General features: G+C 45.1%; 1 protein-coding gene across 4 annotated transcripts in view; it reads right to left on the bottom strand.

Moving 5' to 3' along the window:
• Window positions 1–17,317, bottom strand: part of LOC131093575 (excitatory amino acid transporter 4-like) — a 38,845-nt gene extending 21,528 nt beyond the window's left edge. For 3 of the 4 annotated variants that reach the window (XM_058040799.1, XM_058040800.1, XM_058040797.1), the window contains exon 1: window positions 2,295–2,427. The gene's annotated coding sequence lies outside the window, so the exon portion shown is untranslated. Of the gene's footprint in view, window positions 1–2,294; window positions 2,428–17,192 lie in introns of those variants that run through there. The other variant, XM_058040798.1, reaches the window with a different exon arrangement.
• Between the last annotated feature and the right edge of the window lie 2,010 nt (window positions 17,318–19,327).

The following is a 19,327-nucleotide window of genomic DNA, read 5'->3' as shown; positions in this document are numbered from 1 at the left end:
CACTGAAAGTCAAACAAGAAAATGCTGCTTCATTGAAACAGCCAAATGCCACTTGTGGTTGCTGGACAGATTGTGATGACTCAGGGGTGACACAGCAGAAGGGGAGCAATCAATCAAGTGGATCCACTGTGAGACACTCCTCTTGGAAAGGGGAAGGTCCTGACCACTGGCAGGACATGGCATTACAGGGCATTCTTGCCATGGTATGTGGGATTGGAAAAAATAACAAAAATTTCAGATGAAAACTTCTTGGCCTGTGCTCCACTATCTCATGAGGCAGAACACAGCTGCCATCTCATGCCTGCTTCCCCTGCCCTCACATGGACATGCTGACACAGCTTTCTGATTACTAATGTGTCCAAGAGATATCAGCTGATGATCAAATAACCTGCCCCAAGAGAGGCAAAAATCTGCATGTTGTGCACAGCAGAGGAGAGCTCCACTTTTCAGAGGGTTCAGGCACTCGGCTGGGATGGGCCCAGCTGTCATTATTCAGAAAAAATGGATGGGAAACAATTACTAAAATGCAGCTGCTTTACACATTGCTCCACTATTGCTAATGTCTGTGTAGAAGAACACAAAAAGGGGTTAATCTAATTAGCCAGTTTTACTCCTGGGACTGGCAGAAGTCAGCCAAAATAGAAATGCCCATTGCAAACCCTCTCCCAGGTTTACCAGCCTCCAGGGGCTGGTGGAAGAGAGGCAATATAATCCCAAGACAGCAGTGTTTGGTACAGTGTGTACCATCACATCCTGCCAGGGACATGGCACATGGCACTCGGTCAAGCCATGCTGCTGAAAGGATGACACTGGAAAAGCATGTCAGGTGTCCCCCTCAATGACAGCTGCCCCAGGCTCCCTCCTCCCACTGCTAAGGCAACCCCATTTTAGTTTTCATTGCTGAAAGCCAGACCGAATGTGAAATAACCAGCACTTGGAGTCCACTGTTTCTCAGAGTCCAAGGAAACTCTGCTTTATGTTCAACATCAAAACCAGCAGAATTTTCAGTGAGGGAAGTCTTTGCAGGTGGCAGCAAGGAAGCACCCAAAGTGGGAGAAGAAGGAGAAATCTCTGCAGAAGGAGAGGTGTTGGAAAGAGTTATGCAGAGTTAGGCAGATATGGAAGGGCAAGGCAAGGGGTTACTGAAAAATCTGTGCCAGTCTTTCCGAGGTGGACTTCTGGTGCTGGGTCACCGAGGGAGAGGAGTTAAATAGCCCATCCTCACATGGTGGGAGGGGAGGCTCAGTGCTTATGAGGAAGGGGCATATCACTCTGCTCAGTGGTCTGAAAGTTGCTGTTGGCAGCTCTCAAGTTCTACTGGCTTTTAAGCAGACCATGGGCACTCCAGAGTGGGAAGCTACAGTCCCCCTACTGCCAGCTGAGTAAAAAGAGGTTCTTTGTGGGGATTCTCTTTGCAAAGATGGCAAAGGAGGGGCAGATGTCCCCACTCCCACCTGACATCCCCTCATCGATAGCTCAGTGCCTGTGATCAGGAGCATTAAATCCAGCTATTATGCTATTGCCTGGGCTTTTTTTTTCAGTCCTGAGGACCAGGATCTTTATCCTCACAGGGTTCATAGACTCCCCTTGGCTGGAGGCATCCTCACCCCTCATGCTATTAGATCCTTTGCAGCCTGGCCCATTGCTTGCCCTTGGGAAGGGAAAGCTGAAAGCAGTGCAACCAAAGAGCCTATGTTGAAAATTTCCATTCACAAGCCCAACTCAGCCATCTTTGCATTGCTAAAGCAGTCTCTGGAAGGGCTTTCTGCTCAGTAGGGCATTTCTCTTTCTTGATGCCTGTCAGCAAGCTACCTCCCAGACAACTCCTACCACAACAATGGACCCAGGAAGAGAACAGATCTGTTCAGGGCCCGGCCACTGGCCCATCTCTGTGAGAGAGCACCAGCTAAAGGGAGAGGAGTCTACAATAGGCAGGAATTTCAGCCCAGTTGAGCTCTACAATGACAGTGATCACCAGTGGAGCAGTGGGTTTGGGACCTAAGTACAATACTGGAGGGACAAGTGCCACTCTCCACAATGCTCCCTACTCATGCCAAGGTCCTGTGATAAGGTTGTCTCGCTCAAGCTTCCCACCAGGAATTTAACCCCAAGCCAAGACACAGAGTCCCATTTTTAGAGCACCCCCCACTGGGCAGCTCCCTGTCCTAAAGCAGATGAGAGCTATCCCTGCCACTGTCATGCAGATGCCCGAGGAAATCTCCTTCCCTGCTTCAGCCCCTGGTACTGGCATCACTCTTATTCATGCATTCAGATTCACCGATAAAACCACTCACCTGGAACCAGTGCAGGTTGCCAAGCACAGAGGGAAGCAAGTAGTTTTCGTCTTGGGGGATTATTCTGCGTTGTTTTGTTCTTTAATTCTTTCAAAGGCAGGAAGCAGGATTTTCTCCCTTGCAAAGTACAGTGTTAGCAGAGACCTCTGAGCAATACCTCCTGAGAGAGGAAAGGAAGACTGTATATGCTCAGGATACATGGCAGAAAGGGGTGGGGGAGTGGCATGTAGGAGGAGACAGAAAAAATCTTTGATGATTGCACCAGACCAGAGCACAGAAAGCACCTGTCATCAGGAGGTTTCATAGAGCCCTTATTGGGTTTCACAGTACCAGCGGGTACGCACTTTCTTCTGCCTCCTCACACAAGCTTCAAGGAGAGCTAGCAATAACAGAGAGCAAGGCAGCTGTTAAATGAAAATCAAATCTCATCCCCATTCCATTCCTGCCCTTACAAGGGTTCCTTCCACAAGGGAGGCTGCATGCATCCAGCAGCAACAGCTGAGTATTGGACAGGCAGGTCCTTCACTGGTCCAGTCTGTGTGTACAGGACCTCTGAGGTCCAGACACTCCTGTGGTTTGTCCAGACCAGCCTTAGGGGGATAGACATGTGTCTGTGCCTCAGCCAAACTGCTGCAGCTTCTCTTCAATGTATTAGGCACATCTTATGGAGGAATCAGTTCACTGAGCATGCAAAGGAAATACAATAGCTGTAGAGTCTGTCAGGGAAACAGACTCTGCTTCCAAGGAAGCAGGCGAAATTTCCACTGCTCACTGGCTTCTTAAATATTGATTCCTGATGCAGTCTCTTAGATAAAAGTCCCACATTTCAAAATTTTGATCAACGCGCTATGTCAAAACCACAAGTCACATTACAGGTGTGAACACCACCGAACCCACTCTGGCCTCTGAATGTGGCAGAGTGAAAAATTATATCCAAAAATCAAGCCACAGCATTAAAGTTACAACAGCACCTCTGTTTCTAGTCCTACCAGATACATGATTCACCATGGACATAGTTGTTTAATGAAAGTAGCCTTCTCCTTAATTCAGATGGCCCCAGTGTAGGGATTTTGCTGTGTGCTCTGGCTTTGGCATACCAAAGCTGATATGTTGTGTCTGCAGCTGGAGCTTGCCACAGAGTTTGAACTCATCTAGTCAGGCATAGGTCAAAGGCAAAGCATCATGTTCACTTTATAGATGACGCTGGAAATTAAATCCCCCCAAATCTGTGTCCTCATCAGCTGTAGGAAGAGGAGAACTGGACCTCTTCAGCCCAGGTTAGACAGCAACTCCCAGCACCAAATGGCTTTTTCAGACATTGATCATAGAATTGTTTAGGTTTGAAAAGAACTTTAAAATCATTGAGTGCAACCATAAATCAGGATGGTGATTAGATGGGACTTTGCTCAATGAGCCATTTGGAGTCATGACTGTGTCTGTCATTCTCCCTTGTTTAAACTTGCTCCAGACACAAGGCATCGCTGCATTAAGAGACAAGGACACACTCTCTGAACCCAATAAATTGCTTGGTCTTCACATGATTCCATGGCTAATGACTCTAATCTTCTTATTGAAAGTTCAAGAACATCTCAGGTCATGCAAGTGTCAGCTGGGGACTGTAAATTCAAGTACTGTGCCCTGCAAGGTTTCAGTCATCTTTCCAGAAAAACCCATATTGGAATGGGCTGCCGAAGAAAATATTTTTATTCCCAAATTAATGCTTCTAGTTTTGGGGAATAGGTGTGTTCTGCCTGTACCACATACCAAAACCCTGCAGAGATGTGGCTGAGAGGCAGTCCAGCCGCAGACGTACAGGGAGACTGATTGTGGTGGCCCAACCTGGCACATGGTTGATTTTCTTTGCTTCTTCTGATGGTTCACATTGGTCATTGCTGAGGCAGTCCCAGAGAAAGGGCATCTCCTATTCCTCATGCCCCTGCTTCTCACATAGCTTGGCCAGAAGCTGCTCTGGCAGAAGAGCTCCTGACAGCACTGTTGGAACTGCTGGGGGCTGATGACCTGTAGCAGAGCACTCCTATGTGGGACTAGTGCATTTCTGGTGCTACCCAGAGTGGCACAGCAGCTGCACACTTGGCCACCCCTCAAATGCGGTTCTATTGCCTGATTCCACCTCAGGCAGCAGTGTTTAGCTAACAGTGAATGGTTGTCCTTTCCACCTCCTATGCCTGAAGTCCAGCTTGGCTCCTAGAATCTCTCTTAATTCCTGCCCTGGTTTTTAATCTCCTGGTTAGCACCCATAGGCCTTTTAAAGCCATACTTGCAGTGACAAGTGCCTTAAACCTTCTCTTTTGGTGACTTTTTCCATATTTTGACTTGTACCTGTGGCAATTTCCAGGCAACTTAAAGTTATTAAATAGGACACAGAGCAGCAGCCTGAAGCTATGGAGGAGGTGAAGAGCTTGGCTCCCTCAGGATGGAGCTGCCTGATGCCTAGGCAGTCTTTCCAGGGTAGAGCAATCCTTGGGTACAAACTCCATGGTCAGCTAACTCTCCCAAGTCTCTCCTCATTCTAGGAGTGCCAGGCCCACTTGATCATCCACATCAGAGGCCACATTATGCTCTAAGTTTTCAATAATGGGTAAAAAGGAAACTCACAACGTCACCTTGTGAGAGGCAATGACAAAAGACATGGCAACTGCACCTCCTGTCATGGAGTCACCTTCCAGAGGGTGTTCTGATGCCATCCTTGCACAGCTGCTTGAAGATAAAGGAGGGGCTTGATGGGAAACAGCTTTCCAAAATCAGCTCCCTGGAAATTTCCTCCACTGAGCATCTTTCAGAATTATTTCAGCTAATTCCACAAGTAGACAAAATGTATTACATAGGGACAGGGCTGTTTTGCACCCTTTCCATCCTTAGATACATCCTCGGTCTGTATTGATGCCCTTTTCTCTAGTCCTAGAAACAGAAGCCAGACACAGGATGATAAAAAAGGGGCATGTTTATATAAGGAACCTTAGGTCCACAATCCATTAGGTGAAAAATGCTGAAGATGCTTGCCCCAAGTAACACATGTACCATTTTTATAGATTCTGCAAATTAATATATCTGACAAGACCGTCTCCCAATTAGAAGTACACTCCATAAAGTAATGCTCCCTAGCTCTAGCACCATCTAAATCCTTCTCCCTCAGATAAGAACCAAGCCCTGTTTATAAGAATATGTCTCAAAGAGCTGGTTTCAACCTTGGTTTCTAAGGAGAAACAAGACAGCATAAAGGTACTAGAATTTGTTTTGTCTTTCTGCCTAGGAAAATATTGAAACTAAGTTACAATAATAGACTACAAAGCTACAAATATATGTGTAAAGAATACAGAAAATATATAAAAGAAAGAAAGGTATAAATCCAGACAGCATCAGTATCTCTGCCCAAATTGGAAAGACCCAGATCCTAAATGAGTGAAGTTCTGGGCAAATAACTCTTGAGACAAATTTTGACAAAGGGCTTGTGTGTCTAAAGGACAGGTTTGCAGGTCCAGCAGAACAAGTCCTTTATCACTTCTACTTTTTAAGAAAGACTAATTTCTATTGGATCTTTAAAAAGCAAAACACCTATAAATGGGCTAAGAGTTGACTCATAATGTAATAAGGTAAATCTCCCATGTCAGTCTCTGTTGGAATGCAGTTAGAGTGTCCAGTTTGGACACACAATCTGGAGGAGGCGTTGAGGCTGTGGGGCTAGGACACAAAACACAAGCAGATGGTTGCATCCACTGTCCCACGACTTTCCTGGCTTCCAGCAAGCACTTTGCATATCAGTCTTTTGAAAGCACTTGATTTTTCTGAACTGCTGGAAAAAAAACATTCAGGACCATGATGTAGTGAATGGCAGGTAACTGTCACAGCCCTGTCAACTGAACATGTGGTGACTGGGAGGATGGATATGGACCATCCATACCTAGACCTGTCCTAGGACATGGATACTTTCTGCTGGAGTGTAAAAAGCCACTGGGATATTCCTTGCTGCTAATTGTTGTGAGGAAAGATGTGATTTCTTTTTGTGTTAAGCAATCCTACAGCCCTCCCCTCCCTGGATTTTGCAATTCTATAGTCTTGTTCTCCTTGTTACAGTAACCTTAATTTGGGGGTTGGTATTAATTCTTTCTCCTGCATTGCTCACTGGCCCTGGGAACGGAGTCCAATTATGCAGCTGTGACCTTCATTACAAGTTAGCAGACTTTCTGCAAATGAACTTCCTTCATGTTTCACAGAGCTACTCAAATAATGGAATTTCCTTCCTATGGGAAATACCAATCTCTCAACATCTATTTTTGCCCTATTTTTAAACAAAAAGTCAAAATTTCAACTCTTACCATACATGAAGCTTATGAAAATTCATAAATGTAAATAAATATTTTGATTTGGATCAGACTGATGTAAATCTACTCCTACCTGAGCTGCAGTTTTTCTTAATGTGAGTGCCTCTCAGAATTTTTTTACCTCATTTTTTATAGACTTCAAGGTCTCATGATGCTCTGCAGTGTCCCCATGTAGCCAAGCTGCTATGGTGAATTTTCCTGCACGCAGCCTGGAGGGAGGAGCAAGGGCCAAGGAGAACAGGGCCCTAAAAGAGAAAGAGCATGTGATGTTGTTCTCACTGACAGCACCTGCCAAGACATTTGGTTAGAATTTCTGATGGGACAACAAAACAAAGACACTGAGGCTAAAAAATTGTGTATCCAGTGACAAAAATTATTACCCCCAAATTTTGCCTGGGTAGGTTCAGCTGATGAGTGAGACAAAGTTTTGTGAATTGCTGAAGTTTCTGTCATTCTAAAGTGCCCTCATTTTCTTCTTGACTCTACTGAGAGTATGTGTGACTGAGGCATTTTAGCTATTTTGAATCCCAGCTCATGCTCCCTGCTTCTTCCAGGTACACTGGGAAACTGGGAACTTGTGTGGCACACTCCTAGGAGTTCTGCATTGGGAGTTTTGTGTGATTTGTTATGTACTTTTTTTTTTTTTAGCAATCCCTTTAAATCACTATACAGGCACAGCCATTGCAAACTGCAGATTCTTATAGTGGTTACTCTGATACCTGACTTTTCAAAACCACCATTTTTTTCAAACAGTTTGAGAAACTGAACTGCCACTGCCACTGTGAAATAAACCCCCTGCTCCCATCCTGAGAGGTTCCCTGGTGGAAACTCACCTGATTTGCATAGCATGAAAAGAGGGGTGAGGAGTCATTTTGATTTTCTTCCATGCCCTAATCTACCTCTGACTCTTCCTCCCAGCCGCATGCTTGTCTGCTGCACTACAAACTAACAGTTGTTCTCCCTGAGCTACTTGAGACTTGATTCAGGTTTGATGTCACAAACAAGTTCTTTCTTAAAACCTTTTTATTATCACTTGCCTTATTGCATTTGTACATTTATTTTACTGTATTATTCTACTGTATTGTGTTTTTCCCATGACTTGGGAATGCAGCTTTCTTCCACTGCTTATGCTGCACAGACACAATTCCAATGCCAATGTGGTACTGTCTTTTCCTTTCTTCCTTTCCATGATCAGGCTGCATCTCTCCTTCCTTCCCACCTCTGCTCTGCCTCTTGCAGCCTGTGGTTGGCTGTGCTTTCCACTACACAACTGGCCTCCCTGGCACTCAGACTCCCAGGTTTAGCAGCTCTCTCCACTGCACTGTTGCAGTTTCTGTGCAGAGTGGAGTTTCAGTGAAGATGCCAACAGTCATCAGCTGCCTGGCTGAATATCAGCACAAGATTTATGTTCTTTGTCACAGCAGCTGGAAAATCACTGTCTGTTTCAGCAACATACCAGAGGTGCCTTCTCTGTGTGTTTTTGGCATTTTTAACTATTACATAACTATTTATACCTATATGAGATTCTTCTTTATTACTCTAGTAAGTTTTCTTGCACCACTTATAAGTTTGGACAGCTGAATTCTACATGTGCCAAATTGCTCAGGCTGCTCTAAAGACTCTCTTTAGAGAGTGCAATGCAAGTGAATTCATAGTGGGTAGAAGCATTTATCAGGGCCCATCTTTGTACACCCTCTGAAGCACTATGAAATACACTCTGCCAGAATGACAGGCAGCATGACTCCCATGGATTGCCCTTACAAATACATTATTTCTTCTTGAAACTCAGGCAAAATCTTCCAATAAGAGAATTTCCTGCTGTGGAGAAGAATGGACTTCAATACAGCACAAGTTGGATGTGCCTTGCCACAGAGGCAGAAGAAAGCAGTGTACATACGAAGACTGTCCCTTTCTCCAGACCATTATTTCCAAAAACTGCTATCTGCTCAGGAAGAGGCCTTTCAGGCCAGCATGTTACGTGAATACCCACAATAGAGTGACATGAATGCCATCTGACCTTACCCCTTCATCTCCTGCCTTGTCTGATCTAACTCCATTCCTTCTGAGTCACGCTTTCAAATAGTGAGGATCAAACCTTAGGTGTTTTTTTTTTCCATGGTCTCCATGATATCATTCAGTTTGAAAAAGCCCTCTGAGATCATCAAGCTCAGCCATTCCCTCAGCATTGCCAAGCCCACTGCTAACCCATGCCCCCGAGTGCCACATCCACACGGCTGTTAAATCCCTGCAGGGATGGAGACTCCACCACTGCCCTGGGTAGCTGTGACACAGCTGGACAGCCCTTTCAGTGAAGAATTTTTTCCAGTCTAAACCTCACCTGATGCAGCTTGATGCCATTTGCTACTGTCCTGTCCCTTGTTCCCCAGGAAGAGAGCCCAACCCCTACCCGGCTCCACTTTCCAGTGAGGGTGATGTAGACAGTGGTAAGGTCACCCTGAGCCTCCTTTTCTCCAGGCTGAGCCCCCCCAGCTCCCTCAGCTGCTCCTTATCAGCCTTGTGCTCCAGACCCTTCCCCAGCTCTGTTCCCTTCTCTGGACATGCTCCAGCCCTTCAGTGACTTCTTGGGGTGAAGGGCCAAAAACTGAAGCCAGGACTTGGTGTGGGGCCTCACCAGAGCCTAACACAGAGGGACAGTCACTGCCCTGGTCCTGCAGCCACACTGGCTGGTACAGGCCAGGTGCCATTGGCCTTCTTGGCCACCTGGGCACACTTGGGCTCAACTTCAGCCACTGTTGACCAGCACCCCCAGGTCCTTCTCCACCAGGCAGCTTTCCAGCCACTCTACCCCAAACCTGGATTGTCCCATGGGGTTCTTGTGACCCCAGGGCAGGGCCCGGCCCTTTGCCTTGTTGGCCTTGGCTCATTGATCCAGCCTGTCAAATTGCCTCTGCAGAGCATTCCTGCCCTCCAGCAAATCAACATCCCACTCAGCTTGGTGTCATCTGTGAAATGACTGAGGGTGTCCTTGATCCCCTTGTCCAGATCATTGATGAAAACTTTAAACAGGACTGAGCCTAAAACTAAGCCCTGGAGAACACCACTGGTTCCAGCTGGATGTGACTCCATTCTCCAGCACTCTCTTGGTTCAGATGTCCAGACAGCTATTACCCATAAAGAGCACACCTGTCCAGGCCATGAGCAGACAGTTTCTCCAGAATACAGTGGGAAACAGTGTCAAAAGCTTTATTAAGGTTGAGGTGTACAACATGCACAGCTTTTCCCCCATCCATTAAACAGTCACCTTGTCATAGAAGGAGGTCAACCAGGACCTGCCTTTCATAAACCCATGCTGGCTGAGCCTGATACCCTGGTTGTCCTACACATGCCATGTGACAGCTTAAGATGATCTACTTCATTACACTGACTGGCCTGTAGTTCACTGGATCCTTCTCCCAATCCTTATATGTGTGCCTCACATTTGCTGGCTTCCAGTGAATTAGGACCTCTCTGGCTGATTGGGAACTGCTGGTAAAACACGTGGCTTGGTGAGCTCTTTCGCCACCTCCTGCTGTACTCTTGCACTTGTGCTGGTCTACGTGGCATAGCAGGTTACAGGCCATTCACTCTTGGATTTCAGGGTCTTGATTCTGTTCCCCATCTCTGTCTTCTAGTTCAGGCTACCCTCAGGACAACTGTTCTTGCTATTAAAGACTGAGGCAAAGAAGGCATTAAGTACTTCAGCTTCTTCCTCATCCTTTGTAGCGATGCTTCTCACCACATCCAATAAGGGATGGAGATTCTCCTTGGCCTTCCTATTGCTGATGGATCTATAGAAACACTTTTTGTTATCTTTTACAGCATGGGACAGATAAATTTCTAGCTGGGTTTTGGCCCTTCTAACTTTCTCCCTGCCTAACCTCTCAACATCCTCATAAGTCCTCCTGAGTTCCCTGTCGCTTTTTCCAGAGGTGATAAATGCTCTTTTCCTCCCTAAGTTCCAGCCAAATTTCTCTGTTCAGCCAGGCCAGTCTCCTCCTCACCAGCTTGTCTTTCAGCACATTGGGACAGCCTGTTCTTGTGCCTTGAAGATTTCCTTCTTGAAAAGTGTCCAGCCTTCCTGGACCCCTCTGCCCCTCAGGACTGCTTCCCAAGGGGCTCTCAATCAGTCTCCTAAACAGACCCAAGTCTGCTCTCCAGAAGTCCAGGGTGGCAGTCCTGCTGTCCTCCTTCCTTATTTCTCCAATATCAAAACCTCTGTCACTTCATCATCGCTGTGTCCGGATGGCCTCAGCTGTCACGTCCCCCCAGTCCATCCCTGCTCACAAACACCAAGTCCAGCAGGGCGCCTTCCCCACTGTCTCACTTTCCAGCTGTGTCAGGCAGTTCTCTCCCATGCACTCCAGGAGCCTCACAGACTCTTTTCTCTCCACTGTGTTGTATTTCCAGCAGACATCTGGTTAAGCTGAAGTCCCACACAAGAACAAGGACCAGTGATTGTGGGGATTTTTCCAGCTGCTTATAGAAGGTTTTGTCTGCCTCTTCCTCCTGGTTGGTCAGTCTATAACAGTAATTGACATTCCCCATTAACCATAAACATAAGCATTCAACCTTATCATTGAGATGCCTTTATCAGCCCAAAATGCACAGCAGAATGCACACTGAAATGCACATGTGATATAGGGCTATGACACTTTTATAAGTTTAGCATATTAGGATAGTTGACAAGAATCCCCAATAAGAAGTTAATTCCCCCCTTGGTTTAGCCTCCTACTGAAGCCTCCCCTCTTGGTTCTAGGCCCACATTGTTTAAGTCTACATACATAGGAAAGCAGAAGAATGGCCTTGGTTCACTGAAGTAAGATTAGAATAGGATTCCAGGAATGTATCTGTTTTAACAGAGTACTGGAAAAGTACTGAAGTAAACTATGAAACTATATAACTATATAATAAAACAATAGTCTACAAAGCTATAAATATATTAAATATATATAAAAAGCAAAAGTCCTGTGGCATCAATTGCCATCATTAATCTTGAGGCAGTCAAACCACTCCCTCACACACAGCTTTACCACAACAGTTCCCCTTTCTTGCCTGTCCCTTCTGAGAAGTCTACAGCCACCCATTGCAGCACTCCAGTCATGTGAGTTATCCCACCATGCCTCTGTGATGGCAACTATGCCATAGTTTTTCAGCTGCACCATAGCTTCCAGCTCCTTCTGTTCGTTGTCCACGCTGTGGGTACTGGTGTAGGTGCACGTCAGTTGGCCTATTGATCCCACCATCTTTCTGGAGGGAGAAGCCCTAATTCCTGTGTAACCATTCTCAGATGATTCCATGGTTTCTAACCCATCAATAACCCTTGCTTCTTTGCTGCCACTTCAATCTCCATCCCTTCCCCAAGCATGGAGATTACAGTCTGAAGGATCTCACTAGCACACCATCTCTCTGACATCGGCACAGTGCACCTAGACTTATCTCCAGTGAGCTTGGGTTATTCACCTTTGTAGTTTTCCTCACTTTGTCTTTTCATTGCTCTGTTCCCTCCTCAGCAGCACTTTCCTGCTGCTCTTCCCTAACTCCCCAGACTCCCTGCCACCACAGGTGGGTGATGATGAGGTAACAAAGAATGGTTAGAGAGAAGGGAATCCCACCCAAGAATAAGAGTTGGGTTCTTAAGAAGCAAAGATTATTGTGTTGGAAGCAATCACTCTGGAACAGTTTCTGGCTTGAGTGATATTAGAAGGTCCCTGGTAACCCAAGAATCTTCAGTAGAGAGTGCTGTTATCCCATAGGACAACCATGGTAGTAGGAAGGCCAAAACTGGAAGAACAGCTGTGTTGAGAGGAGCTATGTTTAGGTTACACTATATTGTTTGACGTAGCCAAGCAATTAAAAAAAAAAAAAGCAAACAATCACTGGCAGTAGCAGCAACACTCTTATGAACAGTAGTGGACACAATTATTATTTGTTCTGAGCATGGTTTATTCCTGTGGCTAAGACTCTGCAATAGAACACCTTTCATATACATCTTGTTCCATGCCAATAGACTGAAATGTCTGAACTAGCAATTAATTATTTCAGGGGAATAACTTGCATGATTTTGCAACAACGGCATGTCACTTTCATTTGGGCATCCTCTATTGATAAGTTGTACAAACCAGAGGATGTCACAAAGCCTTTCTGTTGCTTTAAGTAGCTTGGTCTGATACTGCTATGGGGTGTCTGCCTCCTCTGAGCTGGGAAAACAGGATGGAAAGGCTGTTCTGCTGCTCTGATAATATATTTGTCCAGATTTAACATGGATTTAACATTCTCCATATCGTATTACCATTGGCATTGTGCTCTTCTCCAACAGCACCCAATGCTGTGTATTTGTATATGTATTACAAGGACAAAAGGGACCATGTGTGATCATCTAATCTGACCTCCTTTTTCAGGACAGGAATAGCTCTGTTTTAATTAATTTTCTTTTAAGTAGAATATACTATTTTAAAGAAATTTTAGAACCTGCATTACTGTCTTCTGGTGGTCATGAATTCACCACAGTTTCAGGCAAATTATATAAGCCTGGGTCTACCTGACCTGGAAATGATGCATAATCACCATGAAGAAGCAGTCAGCTGCTGCTGTAGAGGAGTTGAACGGAAGCTACTAATGCTTATGGTAATGCTGACATTGACACACCAAGAGGCTGAAGCTTAATCACCACGGACAGGCAAACACTCATGCATACAGCACCGGCAGGCAGAGTTAGACACGATGCAAATGAGGTCTGTGGTATGGAAGTCTGAATCAGGGTGGATGATCCTGCAGCAGTCACTGGGACAGCAGCACCTCCAAGTTTTTTCCGGGTGCTCCCTCAAATCACCACTTCCCTCAGCATGGATTCACATGGTTCCTCTTCCTCTCCTTCCAAGCGAGATCTTAAACTACAGACTGAAGCATTATGTTGACTTCTGGGGTTTGATTTTGCAATTTGATTTCCATTCAATAACAGGGAGTCTACCCTGTTATTGAACGGCTTTCTGGAAGGAGAAGAATTAAAATCCAGAATTAAAATCTTCCTTCCCTCCCTGGGTACAGGAAAAATAAATTATGCAAGATCAACTTCTTAAAATTTTGCTGTACCTTAGAAAATCTACAGAAGGGGCTGCAGCTCTTCATGTGATGGCTGGCCCCATTGTTATAAGCTCAAATTTTTTTTCCCCATGTCTTTTTCTGGTGTCAATACGGGAAATACCTCGCTCATCTAAATGGATGATTGTATCTTCTACTTGCAACACAGTGTCTGATTGTAATATGTCATTTAAGTGATACCACCTAAGGTATCAGAGACTAAGACTTCAGAGAATGCAGACAACTCTAGAGGAAATCTACCCCATTTGCTTTCCTTCACTGAATTGCAGAATCCCCTAAAACCATCTGCTTTCAACCATTCCTCATGGACTGTATTTCATTCTCTCAAGTTTGGTCTAGAAAAACCACACTCTAACTTCCTCTTCTTCAGACACTTTATTTCACTCCATTAATGACACTCTTCTGCCAGGTTTCTTAGGCTCCTAATTTTGACAAAACATGTGTTCACCTTGGGGTAGAGCCTTGCCATAAGACCCCAAGCGGAGAACTCAAAGGTTTCCTGATCCAGCAGGAATCTCCAAATCTTTCCCATTGTGGAAGGCTGTATCTCCTGGAAGCTGTATCAGAAAGATACAGGATCTCCTCTTTCAGACTGCAGGTGACTTTATGTGCATCTCCTTGCCAAACTGCTTTTGTCGTCAAATGGTATCTTATACCAGAGGCATATATGTAGCTATCTGCCTATCTTTGTATCTTGTCCTGTCAGCAAGATTTCTGACAAATCACTCTTTTATATATTAATATATTAACATATTAATGCAGTCTGAAGTCAATAAAGCAGCTTTCAAATGAACAGTTGCACAGGCTCAGCTTTATAAGATTTGCCACTTCTGCTACATCTTTGAAGTCTTACAGGGGGAACCATAGCCACCTCTTCAAACAGTTCTCCAGGGCTGGTGTCTCAGGGATTGGTTTGCCCCCTTTGGTGCTATAGAAGGATTTGTTGAGCACACTTCACCCACTGAAACTGCACAGATCTGGTGCCTGGATCTCCCTGGCCCATGCAGGCAGCATGCACAGACAGTACGGGGCTGTGATTCGGAAGGTCTCCATAGATGGGGAAGGGTGCTCCAAGCTGGCTGTCCTGTGCCAGCACACAGCACAGACATGTACAGGCAGTCACAGTATATGGGATCACTCCTGCCTCCAACCAAGCATCCTTTCCAAATTCCCACATAGGGAGTTTTCTCCCCATCCCCTCTCACGGGTCATAAAGCATATGTGTCATGAGGTGGCCCCGGATGCCTGTAGGTGTTAGGCTGAGCTCAGGCAGGCATGTGGGTCTCAAGTCCTTACTCAGAAAAGCTTGGAGTGGTGCTGTGCTGGCTGCAAGCTGTCAACACAGGCAACATAAGCTATCTCTCAGCTCATTACAGAAACTGAGCCGAAGGGAAGGCACGTTCCCAGCTTATCAGGCCACCTCCTCTGTGAGCTCTCTGATCTACTTTTCCAGTGATTGTTCCTGACCTAGGAGAAGCCCCTGAGAAATCTCATCGTTCATAGCCTGCAGCTAAATGGGCATCTGCAAGCATCGATGGTGGGGAGACGGCAGGATGGCATGCAAAGTCTGATTAACCAGATGGAAAATTCCACTCCTCTTCATCACAGCATACCAGGCTGAAGAACTTGGGAAGCAAACCAGCAGTGTGTTTATCTGCTTGCCAGGCTGCTGCTCTGCTTTGGTCCCATGAATTGTGTACATTTGCCAGGATACCTGCACTATCAGCTCAGCCCTCTTTTAGCACAGTGATAAGAAGTGCCTCTGGAACAGCATCTTGCACACTTTGCTCTGCTTTGAAATATTTTTTAAGCATTGCTGACGGTCAATGCAGTGCAACATGAAGGGTGAGGCTCCAGCATGGGGACCAACAGAACAGACCTCTCCTTTAGCTCTGGGCATGCTGAGCACAAGAAACCTGTTCCCTGATGCTTGCACTTCTTGCACCTCTGCTAAGCGATCAGCTCTGGACATCTCCTCATCCCAGGTTAACTCAAACCCTGTAAAATTGGTTAAACCGACAGACTTACAGGCTCTTCTTACTTGAAGATATGAATGACAAAGTGACTAATAAATGCCAGCCTTTCAAGAATTCAGGAATCCCAGCTGATGGTCTGAAAACCTTTGTGCCCTCTCCTTTGACTTATTTGCCCCTCTTTCCGGTGCTTTTCCACACTCAAACACACTCTTACCTCTCTGATCTGCAGTTGTGCTCACAGCAGGCTCGTTTAGTTCCCTGTGAAGAGGTGAGAAAAGCGTGCGAGTGTCTGGGCAGAAATGCCTTGGGCTACAATGTCACTCAGGTCACCAGCATACAGCCAGTGCTAACCAATGGGAATGAACCCCATGGGAATTACGCAGCTTTAAATCCTGGCAACTATGCTACACACTGTGAATGTGCTATTGCTGGTTCCCTTGCAACGCTGTGCAATTAAATGATATAAAACCAGCAAATAAAGTATCCATTATTAACATATAATATTATTTAGACTGTTCCCTCTAACACTCCTATACAATGGAGCGTCTCACTTGCTGATGGCCACAAGGCACCGCTGCCTCTGATCACAGCAGGGAAGAGAAAATGCAGAGCAAGTGCCTCCACGAACGATCTCGATCCCGGCGAGGTGCGGGGAGGCCACTCGTCCACCTCGGAGCGGAAACATGCTTGGGCACTGCCAAAGAGGGGAACGAGCCTCAGGAAAGACGTGTTCTCTGAAGGATCTTATTTAGGTACGCAGAAACAAGGTTATTTAGTAAGGCTTCAATTCCATTATATGCTTCCCTTGGATGAAGTTTTATATGAATATGCGTTTCATCCACATGTTTAAAACACTGTTTCAAAAATCACTTGATGGGAAGGTCTGTTAGCACTTTCCCAGTAAAATAATTTGAAATGTGGTGTCAGAAAAGAGAATGAAATTTAAAGAAGTTGTGCTTGCTCAGTCTAACCAACCAGGCATCGAGCACAAATAAATTACATACTGAGTTCTGGTTAAAATATATATTTTGCATAGCTGTCACAGAATATGTAAAAGATTGATAGAAAGCAGCGGCATAACCAATATATTGCCTTAGGCACTTCAGCTCCTTTACAGTCCGAGAGCAAGCTGCTTTTTGAATGTCAGAAGTGTATGAACGTCTGTTCACAAAACCTGGATTCACGTAAAATCTGAAAGGACAAATTATATTAGTGATACCACTTCCCCTCTTCCTGTGATAGTGGGAAATGCACTAGATCTCTGAAAACCAAAAATAAAAAAGAGTATTTTTGATCCTTTCAAGTCCCCTAACATCTTTAATAATTCCCTGGATCGGGAATCCTGCCCACATTTGGGATCTCCTGTATGATTAACAAAATCTTCATTTTGTTAATTGAGCAAAGTATTGAAATTAGCAAAACCTTCATTTTGTTAATTGAGCAAAATTGAGCAGAGTATTACCTTTACAGGGTGCTCACCATACCTTAAAATTGTAGACCTGGAGTAAAGCTTGTGCAGGGCTCGGGGGAAGGGGGGATTACAGACTCTTTCAGGAACCAAGCTCTGAATCAGGTCGAATCACAGGTTCTGCCCACTTCCAACTGCAGGGTAACGCCGGGCACCTAGCTTTTGAAGATGGAAAGAAAGCCTTTGGAGAGGAGGGGTTAGCCACAAGCATCATATCCACAGCTCGTTCCTTATTCCTTCTTTGTGCCCGTGACTTCCGCCGGCCCCAGCGAGCGAGCGAGGCCTGTTCCCCGCCCAGCCCGGGGCCGCTGCCCAGGCCCGGGGGGCGGCGTGAGGGCCGGCTGCGGACGGCGGGCTCCGGGTTAGGCCCCGGCGCTCTGTGGAGAGCGGCACGGCTGGAGCAGGCGCTCGTAGGGCTCGGGGAAATGCCGGGCACGTGCTGGGCTGCAGCGGCAGGACACAAACACAAGCCAGGAGGCCTTGATAGGGCAAATGTGTGCTAATGTCTTTTCAAACAATTCCATGGATTGACATATTCGAAATGGGTCTTAATTCTCCCCTAACTTCAAGCAGCAGGTTTGTTATGGAGCCCAGACAGCCCAACTCCTGAAACAGACAAGTGGAGGACTCAGCACAAGCCTGAACTTTGGGGTAAAATGACACTTTGAAGGGGGAATATGCAATAGGCAGTTCGGGAAGGCTCTACCTTCCTAGTACCTCAGACAATGAGGAAAGGAAGAGGGCAACATGCAACCGGGAGTTTGGGATAAAATGAGAGGCTGCACCCTCCAAAATATCAAGAAAGACCCCATGGGGATATGTCCCAGTGGACTCTCTCCTTTTTTGATTTTAATAAACTTGCAGGACTCCTGTGAAAAATGCGTATTTTATGATTGGCTTTTCGCAAATATTGAAATGAATATTGTATCTGCTGTGTTATAAAGTTTTGCTGTATTAATTTTATTAAGTAGTGTGTTAAATATAGATTTGGGTTATAAAAAAATGTTAAAATAGAAACTATGCTATGTAAGATATTTTTTTAAAGAAAGGACTCACAGGGAGATAGCAGCCACAGGACACCTAAATCTTTCAGAGAAAGAGAATTTATTGCTCTTTTATCAGGAGAAATGAACTTCTTCCCTCCTTGCTCAGCCATGATGACACTGGTTAGAATTAAGAGGAAGAAGCTGAGGATGACCAGGCAGAATCCTGTGTTTGAATGGAATTTATGTATCATGTATGAGATGTATGAATATGCAACAGGTTATTGTTTTTGAGGGTTAATCCTCTGTTAACGTGGGCCCTTTTTTGGGTTTATGCTGCCCAGAAAAAGGTACCTGGACTGTCCATAACTCTTGTTTCTATTGTCTTATATTGTCCTAATCCAAATTGTCCAAATTATTATTACTCTAATTACATTATCATTTTTACAACCATTTTATTACTATTAAACTTTTAAACTTTTAAAAATGAGTGATTGGCATTTTTAACACTCCTCTGTCTCTTTTATGGACACTGGCTTTTCATAGCGAGATTTTACACACAATTTCTTCTCTGCCAATTTGGAGGAACCAATTTCCACAGACTTGACTGTGGGTGAAAGCCAATGAAACAATCTGCCATGTTACTCTGCACTTTTCATAGCCTGCCTTCACTATTATAGCCATATCATCTGCAGCTTTCCTACCTCCATCAGGATCACAGCAAGGAAGAAATGGCTACATCAGCTCAATTCAGCAGTTTTGTATTTCTAATTATTTTAGGCCAGTGAGGTACAAGGCAGTCAGCAATGCTGCTTTGCAGAGAAGAACAATACCTGAGGAAGGTTCACCACTGCCTTGCATCTTAGATGCCTAATTTTCCACTTGCAACATTTCCTTTCTGGCTCTAGAAATAAACAAGTATCAATAGCATGGGCCAGTTGTCATAGACACATTTGTTGTGGCTCTGATCTGCTGGAAGCTGATGGATCTCATCAGCAGAATGGCAAGAATAATCAGAATAATCTTTGTAGAAAATGCTCACTTATTCTGCTTTGAAACATGAAAAGTTTGACTGCTGGATACTGATACTGGATTTGTATAAGGTTGCTGTGAAAGTCTGAATAAGGTTATTTGGCAAAGCTGGGGAAGGAGGATGACAGTACATTTT

The sequence above is a fragment of the Melospiza georgiana genome, chromosome 26, assembly GCF_028018845.1.
Source record: "Melospiza georgiana isolate bMelGeo1 chromosome 26, bMelGeo1.pri, whole genome shotgun sequence".
Taxonomy (NCBI): Eukaryota; Metazoa; Chordata; class Aves; order Passeriformes; family Passerellidae; genus Melospiza; species Melospiza georgiana.
The sequence above is the reverse complement of the archived record's forward strand: the minus strand, read 5'-3'. Positions and strand labels throughout refer to the sequence as shown.